Genomic DNA, 9,391 nt, shown 5'->3' with positions numbered 1-9,391 from the left:
TCTGCAAATCTACTTCGTCTGTGCCATCTCCTCTTGAAACCAGGTTTCTTTGGAATGGAAAACGGGTAAAATAGCCATGGGTGCCTGAAGTCTTCCACTTTTGCCTTTTAGACCAAAATATCAGCTGCTTGATGTAATGCATGTATGAGTCATACTATTGCATGTATAATAGGAAATCCCAGTTAATAGCCTCCAGACCCTGTCATAAACTGTGTTATTATTTCTGATACAGTATGAGAGAAACTGCAGTATAGGAGAATTGAGAAAATTTGAAAACAAAATCACATGTTTTTAGTTTGAATCCTTCATTACTTCCTTCTCCTTCCTTGCTTTACTGACAACAATGGAATGATTTTCACTCTTCTACTTTTAGCCTCATCTACAGAAAATGCTTTGGGATTATGGTCCTGTCATATTTCCTCACAGTGGATTTTGCTCCTTCTTTCCTTTGTTTTAGAGAGGTGCTCTAGCCACTGTTTAATGATCATTGTTTTTTTGTAGATAGAAATGAAGATCATGAGTCCTGGAAACTAGTGTGATGAACAAAGGATATACCACCTAGAACCCCCTTTTAAGACTGAGGCACTCATTTCTTATAACTGCTGGGAATGTTGATTCCAGGAACTGTCCTCTGCCAAAGGGAGCTGCCTCGCCCAAAGTTACACTCCTTTCCACGGCCAGCCTGCATCTAATGACCGGTCAGTCTGAGATACAAAGGGAGAACCACACTGCAGGACCATCCAGCCCCAGAGCTCCCTATGGGATCAGCTGAGGCCTATGTGGTGACAGCATAGCAGCTCAACTCCCTCTACCCCCACCCCAATTCCTCTTTCCTTCTGTCCCTGTTAGGTGTGACTCCAATATAGCCTCCAGTGAACCTCCTGCAAGAAATCTTCATCTCAGTTGATTTCCTAAAGAGGCTGACCTACAACACTCAGGCTAAAAATATTAGAAAGAAAATGATATGGTTTAGAGTGAGAGTCTTATTAAATCCCCATATCTATTTTTTTCTAAAAATATGACTTTGGCCTTGGATTAAAATGATTGAAGAACTTATAGATATCAGTTGCAAAAAAGGAAAAGATGTTAAAAGGTATGAAAATGTTTGCAATAAATGAGAAATGCATTTTATAACATTCATTAAAAAAAAAAAAGTACCAAAATATCACTTTAAAAATCAGACTTGTGAAAAACATAAAATTTTAGCAAGGAGAATATTATTAATGGGTATTCTGGGGCACAGAGCAGGTGAGTTTAGTATTGCTTTTTGGGGAGTGAATTGCCTAGTATATATAATAAATGCTCAGTGGTTGAGGCAGCCGCCATACTAAGGACATTGAGGCTGGGAAGGGGGCTTCCAGTCAGAAAACTAAGGTACCAGTGAGGTTTGCCCCACGTGGACACCTCATCAAGACAGTAATTTTTACAACTTTTTCTTCAGGAGATTGATTTTATAACAACATTCAATGACTATTTCATTTAACACATAGTTATAACAATAATAATCACATAGATCTTTATTCAGGCAGGATATATGTATAAAAATAAGAAATTAGCATCTTTTTTCCTTAAAAACAGAACTTTACTGGGATTCTTTAGAAATTAATTTATACAAGTTATATCTGAAAGTGTTATCATTATAAATAAAAATTAAATAACACAAAAGTTCATAGAGTAAAAAGTTAAAATCCCTTTCTCGGGATAACTACTTTTCTGTTTTCTCTCATTCCCTTGGCTATGGGTGATATAGTTATTCTTGGACATATGCACACATGTAGGATGTCTTTCATTTTGTTTTTTTCTTATAGTCTTATGTTTCTAAGACCATACTCTAGATTGTTTTGTAACTTGCACTTTTTTTTTTACTGAATAGTGTTTTATCAATACTCTTTTTAACCGATTTAATTCAAACTACACTGTACTATTCTCAGCCACTATATTAGAATTAAATTTGATGCTACATTGAACCTAGGTTTGTTAGCTTTTCTTGGGGATCAGACTGCTTATCTAAGTGAAATAAATTAACTATTTAGATTTTCTAATATAAAATTTTATTTTTCTCAAAATGCAGAGACTTATATTTTTTCCTTTTCCTTTCAGATAGATTAAGTGGAGTCTTGACTCTCAAAATAATTCTTTTAAAAATATCCAGGAAAAATTAAACCCCGGTCTAATTCCATTCTCAAAGTAACCTCGATATCTTCCTTTCCTTGCTATTACCCTGTCTTTTCCACAGATGTGTGTTTAAAAAAAAAAAAAATGGTTGCGGGTAGGGGGACTAATTCCAACACTTAATTTTTGTTCATGTTTGTTTTCAAATCCTAGCGGCCTTTTTCTGCAGCAAAGGTCCTCTCTCCTGCGCTACCGTGGGTCTGTAAAGTAAATTGCAAAATGCTACCAAAGTCTGGCTACATCCTCATAGTGACTGTTTAAACCTATTACTTTCTCTTTTAATCAAATCACTGTTGTGTCAAAATATACGATTCTCGCCATGAATCTCCCTGGCTTGTTACAGGTCACCGGGTGCACCTTGAAAATGTTTGCTCTCCTAAGCGTCTTCTCTCCAGTCTCTGGCTAAATGGCTCCAGACCAAGCCTGATCATTTTTCTATACACAGAGAACTCTAATTAATATAAACATAATGGCAAAGAGAACCTGTACTTTACAAATAGAGGAAGGGAAAATGCCTCGTTAGTAGGTATGTGGAACATCATTTGGACTATGGCAAAATGGGCATGTAGACAGATAATATGCATTCAAATTATATTAAGAAAAAAGCAAACTCTAAAAATTTCTTATCTTTGAATTACTGAGAGATTTCAGCTTTTATTCTTTTCGGCTTTAAGAAATATTTTATACAAAGCCACCAGAGGGCCAGTAAGGGAAATAGTAATTATGTTTAAACAGTGAACACTTCACTAACATAAAATATTTGTACAGGCTCTTAAACATGAAGTTAAGTGCCAGAGGCTATTTTCATTGTTTAATGTATTAAGTAAATAAAAATGTATCTAAGATGTGGACACACAATTAGTTTTGAGTTATTTATCCTGGAGTTTGTATGGTTTAGAAAAACTCCATCTTCTTGGCTGCTGCTGTCCTAATGCATTTAACTTCAGCCATCAGCTATGATTAAACACCTGCTGTTGTGGGGAAACAAAGCACACTAATCCAATATGTATTTCTGACATCTTAAATATCACCCAGTCCCCTGACATCAGGCACAGCTTTTCAGCGGGATGGAATTCCAGAGCATATTTTTCTAATTTATGGATGGACAATAAATCAAAATTAAGCCTTGGGCAATGAAATATACATCAGTGTGGAATGAACTGACTGCAAACGAAGACCCTGCACAACCGAGGGAAGGATATATTAATGGAATCCTAAGCTGCAAACACTGAAGTGAAAATTAAGGAAGTTTATTTCACATTTTGTGCCTATAAAACCAAAAGGCAAAGACAGAGAATAAAATGTTTTCTTTTTTTTCTATGCACAGCCCTGGAGGAGCACAGTTAGATTTTTTAAAAAGTCACTGTTTTATAATATTTGCATGTTGGTGATGAAACACCCAATCTCCAGTGCTCTTTTTGTTATTTTCAATATTTAAGAAGGGTTTGAAGTGCATAGCGTGGTTTCAGTTTTGCTCTTCTGGAAGAGTGAGCAAAGGCCACTGTAGGCAGTCTTCAGTTCCCCCTAGGGAAGGTCAGGAGGGAGAAGGACATCTCCTCCTTCCAGGTGTACTGGGTTGGGCTAGATCTGCCCAATGCTGAATGAATCTTCCTTGTACTGATCTCCAACTACCTGGCACCCGGAGACAACCTTAGAGCTTTGCTCTCATCAGAGGCCCTCGGGCATCCTGTGTATACGGCCACCATCTCACTCTGCCCACCTCGCTCTGGTACTCCCACTCTGGACCAAGGTCACGGTGGAGCTGCTCACATGACTTATCCTTCTCACCCTTGCCAATGCCTAGCATCATACATCTTTAACAGAGCCTGCCAGGGCAATCATCATATTTATCAGGGATAATGTTTTGTGTTTATGGGCATGTCAGGGTTCTTAACTAACATTATCTCTTGAGTCCTCACAGCACCTCTGTTAATGAGGTAAGTGGCAAATATTATTCAGATGTTAGAGACAGGGATACAGAGCCATAATGAAATTGAGAGCTTTGTCTTGGGCAGCATGGCAAATGGCAGAACTGAGAAAAGGAATCTTGCTAACTGGCTTCCAGTTCTAGATCTCACTTAGATAGTAAATTCCCCCCTTCAGCTGATGGAAGTTTCTTCAGGTCATTCTTCCTTCTTAAGGCACTTGCATTTATAGAACACTTATTTCTGTAGATTCATCTGTTACTTGCTTACTGACTTGTGTAGTATTTATTAATGAACAATTATATCTATAGATTCATGTTACTGAGAATGTTTAAATGATTAAAATTAACATCGAAAGAAATCATATCATTTAGGAAATAACTTTTCGTGTAGTCTCAGAAAGAAAGCAGCAGTTCCTGGCCCCAAATTTCTGTTTTAAAAATTCTAAATGGAATAATATTTGAGTGATGTTTTAAAATGTACATCCTCTGGGGTCAGTAATTTCTGGGACTGAGATACTTGGCTGCTACGAAGTTTAACAATGTAGCTTACGTCCCCTCCACCATTACAGTTTTCCTTTTTGCATTGACTCTTCTTTCTTGTTCAAATCCTCAATACTATTGCTTATAGAAAATATGCATAAGCCTGGCAGGAAATTCTTTGTATAAAAATGTAACTTAGTATTAATCATCTTATTAGTTTCTGAGTAAAATCTTTGTTCTTTGAGGTAATGGCTTTAAAAGACCTTTTTCATTATGCTATCACAATATTACATAGTAATGTTGGTGATAGTAATAATAATTGCTGATATAAGTTGACAGTCTTGATCTGGAAGCTTTAAGTCAGTTAGCTCAAGTAGGCCTCATGAGCAGCCTACAGGGTCAGTACTGTTGTCACCTTTCTTGACAGCTGAGGACATGAACCTAGAGGAATCAGTCTCTTGCCAGAAGTCACACAGTAATGGATGGGGCAGAGAAGCAAACTCTGTCAGTTTGTCTGTAGAGCCTGCCTTTCAAATGTGTCATTATTCTATAAAATGCTCTTACACAAAGGAAAGTTTTGGCTTTCATATATTTTAATTTTTAAACTCTGCTGGTTAGCTTAACCTAGTCCTCTAGATGCAGTGTTACTCTGTAAATCACTGAGGGGAGTGACTGGTTGCTGTTCATCTTCACTGTCACATGAATGATTACAAGTAGAATTATAATATAAAAAATGGCATCTTCAAGATCCAGATAGTTCTCTATCTTCATTTGTAGCTCAAAGAGGTTGAGACTCTCCTCAAATCCAACATTTAGGTTATAGTCTCTCTTTTTTTAATTGATGTGAAACTCAGAACATAAAATTACCCATTTTAAAGTAAACAATTCAGTGACAGTATATTCACAATGATGTACAATCACCATCTCTATTTATTTCTAAAAACATTTCATTTTCCCAAAAGAAACTAATATCCAACAAGCAGTTACTCCCCTTTTCTTATCTTTACAGCCTCTGGCAACCACCAATCTGCATCTTGTCTCTATGCATTGATATTTCCTATAAATGAAATCATAAAATATGTGACCTTTTATGACTGGTTTCTTTTACTAAGCATATTATTTTCTAGGTTCATCCATGACAGAGCACACATCAGTATTTCATTCTTTTTTATGGCTGAATAATATTCCATTATATGTATAGGTCACATTTTTGTTTATCCATTCATCCACTGATGGACACTTGAGTTGTTTTTACCTTTTGGTGATTATGAATAATGCTGTTATGAACATTCATGTATAAGTATTTGTTTGAGTATCTCTTTTCAATTCTTTTGAGCCATATATTTTTTTTAATAAACTTGTTATTTTGGATAAATTTAGAAATAAGCAAAAGCTGCAAAGGTAGTACAGAGCATTTCCCCTAATAGTAACATCTTATATATTCATGGTACATTTGCCAAAACTAGGAAACCGGCATTAGTAGAATATTGTTTATAAACTCCAGACTTATTTAGATTTCACTAGCTTTCTCACTAATGTCATTTTTTCATTCCAGAATCCCTTTCAAGATTCCACACTGTGTTCAGTCATCATGTCTCGTTAGTCTCTTCTGGTTTGTAACAGTTTCTCAGTCTTTCCTTGTTTTCACAACCTTGAAAGTTTGAGGAGTTAGGTATTTTGTAGCACGTTCCTCAATTTGGGTTTTTTTCCCCTCATGATTACACTGGAGTTTTGGGGAAGAATACCATAGAGGTGAAGAGTCCTTTTCATCACTTCGTGTCAGAGGGTATATGCTATCACCATGACATCACTGGAGACATTCATCTCGATTCCCTGCGTAAGGCTGTGTTTGCCAGGTTTCTCCACTGTAAAGTCCTTCCCCGACCTTTTCCATACTCCGCTTTTTAGAAGCAAGTCACTAAGTCCAGCCCACACTCCTAGAGGAAGGAGTATCTACATAAATTATTTGGAATTCTTCTGTATAAGAAAGTTTCTTTCCCACTTATTTATTCAATTATTTATTCATGTTAGTATGCACTCAAATATTTATTTTATATATCATATCTTTTTGAAGTCTTGTCACCAGTACCCCTAAGAAAAGTGGTAAATGCAGAATGAGTGCTACTTGGAGTACTTTGAAGACAAAACGACCCTGCGCTTAATGTGAAATGTAGCAGCCACATAACAAGATGTACAATTCCCACAGGATGGGAGGTTTGAGGATGGTATTTACTGAGTAGAGATAGAACACATTTTGGTGTTAGCTTTTGATAGAAAGCTATATCTAAGCTTTTTAGAGGTTTCTTTGATTAGGGTTTAAGTTTTCTGATTCTTATTCTGGGCTCTTGTATTGTTTGTTGCCATCAAATCTTTGCATGTGTTCATATTTGGAGTTATTGTGTACTTATAGATATATTTCCACAGAATATTCCCACACTCAGCTTACACTGACATTCCAAAAAACAGCTTGTATTCTCTACAGATGTCTGTTATCCAGGATTTACAACCATAGGGTTTAGATATGGCGATACCTTAGAGACCAGGTGATACCACTTACTCTTACTATTGAAGAAGAAATGGAGCCTTGTGGCCTTAGAGGCTCTCCCTAGATTATACACTTAATCAGTGGTAAAGCTACAAGTTAGATATGGAGACACAGAGCCATGAAAAAAGCAAAAGCTTGTCTTGGGTTATACAGTAAGCTAATGGTGGAACGGAGGGAAATAACCATATTGGCTCGCTCTCTGCTCCCTATCAAAGCTATTCAAAGTATTTGTTTGATTAGTGTTTAGATTTTTGATTCCCTCTTCCGTGCTACTTTCATTTTAGAATTACATTGCTGTTATTGTTTTCAAAAGTTAAGATGCGTAGTATAACAATACATTTATTCACTTCCATAAGAGGAAACTTAATTTTTGGAGGTCTGTTTTCATTTGCTAGAGAACATATGCAAATAGTGTCTGTACAATTACAAATATATATAATTGTTTAGTTTACAGTCTCAGTACCATTATTTAACAGTCCTACTTTGCATATGAACACCTTACAGGTATAACAAAGCATTGCTTTTTGTTGGAGATATTATGAGATTAGTATAACCTTCAATTTGGGGACTGCACCATTTACTATTGAAGCATGGTTGAGTATAGCTGAGAATCCATAGTGAGACAAATTATTGTTTAGTTATTATAAAATGCTGTATATAGATAATACTTAGGATATTTTTATTTCCATCAATATTACAGGCTAGATTAACTGAAAGCCCTTCTGCCATGAACACCTGGAATTCTTGGTTAAATACATTTTTTAAACCCTTTTGAACAAATCGATGACATCACAAGAAAGAGAAACACCCCGAAATGGAAAATAAAACAAAACAACAGTCTTAAGTTTATGAACTGACACTAGAGCTACACTAGGGCACGGTGTCCACTTTGGCCCTCTGTTAACACTACAGAGATGGGAGGAAAAGTCTCCCATATGTGGCAGGAGTTAGAACTGACAACTCTACGCAAATCTAGGAACCTTAGGAAAAGAATGCACTAGGGGAGAAAAAAATCTGTTTATGAACACAAGAAAATTTCTATGCCAGCCTGGGCTCTAGATGAGAAAAAAAATCTCCCCTAAGGATGGATCTGGTCCAAGCAGGCTTGGAGCTTAATTTATATTAATTGTATTAATAGGAATCCCTAAGGTCAAAAATTCACATAAAAGTAGTCTGGAGTTGGTGATATTTCTGGGTCAACTGGCAGAAGATAAAGTAAAAACCTCTTTGGAAGGACCATCCTTCCACCCAGGAAACACTTCCCAGATAAATCCTACTGAAGATGACTCCACAGTGCAAAATTACAAAACACACACGTGAAAATCAACAAATAGACCAATGGCTGAATAGACACTCAAGAGTTCATATAACAAAAAGACCTATTAAAACCTATAAAATAAGTTTGTTTAAAAATATCGAAGACATAAAAGGAGACATAAAATAAGAAAAGAACTAGACAATATGAAAATAGAACAGAAAAAATAGAAAAGAAGACAACAAGCTTTTAGTAATAAAAATGTAACATTAGAAATTATATAATCAATGGATAGGCTATACAGCACATTAGACATAGCTGAATGACATTAGTGAACTGAAAAATTATCTAGAATGCAGCATGAGGTTAAAGTGTTCTAAGTGTTCTAAGTTCTTTGATTTGTTAAGGAGGCAGAATAGACATTGATTAACATTATATTCTGTTAAGTATGCATGTCAATTTTTAATAAATGACAACTAAAGTTGATTAAGTTTATATTTTGTTAGATATTCTTGTTATTTAATTTTTTTAAAATAACCTCTAAAGAATGACTACTGAAGCTGGCACAACTTCTAAACCCAGGGATGTGTGAGAGTAGGGGAGAGAAGGAAGGAAGGTAATAAAATTTAATCCAACAGAATTCGGAAAAGGAAAGAAAAAAGAGAAGAATAAACACAATAAAATAAAAGCACAATATAACATGGTAGAAATAATTCCATATATATATTTGTAATTATAATAAATGTATGTAATTTGACTAAACTTGCCAGTTCCAAGAGATTAAGTTTTTTTAACAATCTAGCTATCTGTTTCTTATAAGAGACAAATGTAAATTATTATATGTATAAATTATTACATGTTACAAATAAAAGAGTAGAAAAAGAAAGTTGGTAGTTTCATTATTACTAGACAAAAAAGGCAAAAAGTATTACTAGGGAGGAGATATAGACGGACACAGAGGGCCGGGAGCCTGACATTTGAAGAGCTGCACATGATATGAAAGGGAGACACT

Source organism: Pteropus alecto, unplaced genomic scaffold (assembly GCF_000325575.1).
Source record: "Pteropus alecto unplaced genomic scaffold, ASM32557v1 scaffold20, whole genome shotgun sequence".
NCBI lineage: Eukaryota > Metazoa > Chordata > Mammalia > Chiroptera > Pteropodidae > Pteropus > Pteropus alecto.
The sequence above is the reverse complement of the archived record's forward strand: the minus strand, read 5'-3'. Positions refer to the sequence as shown.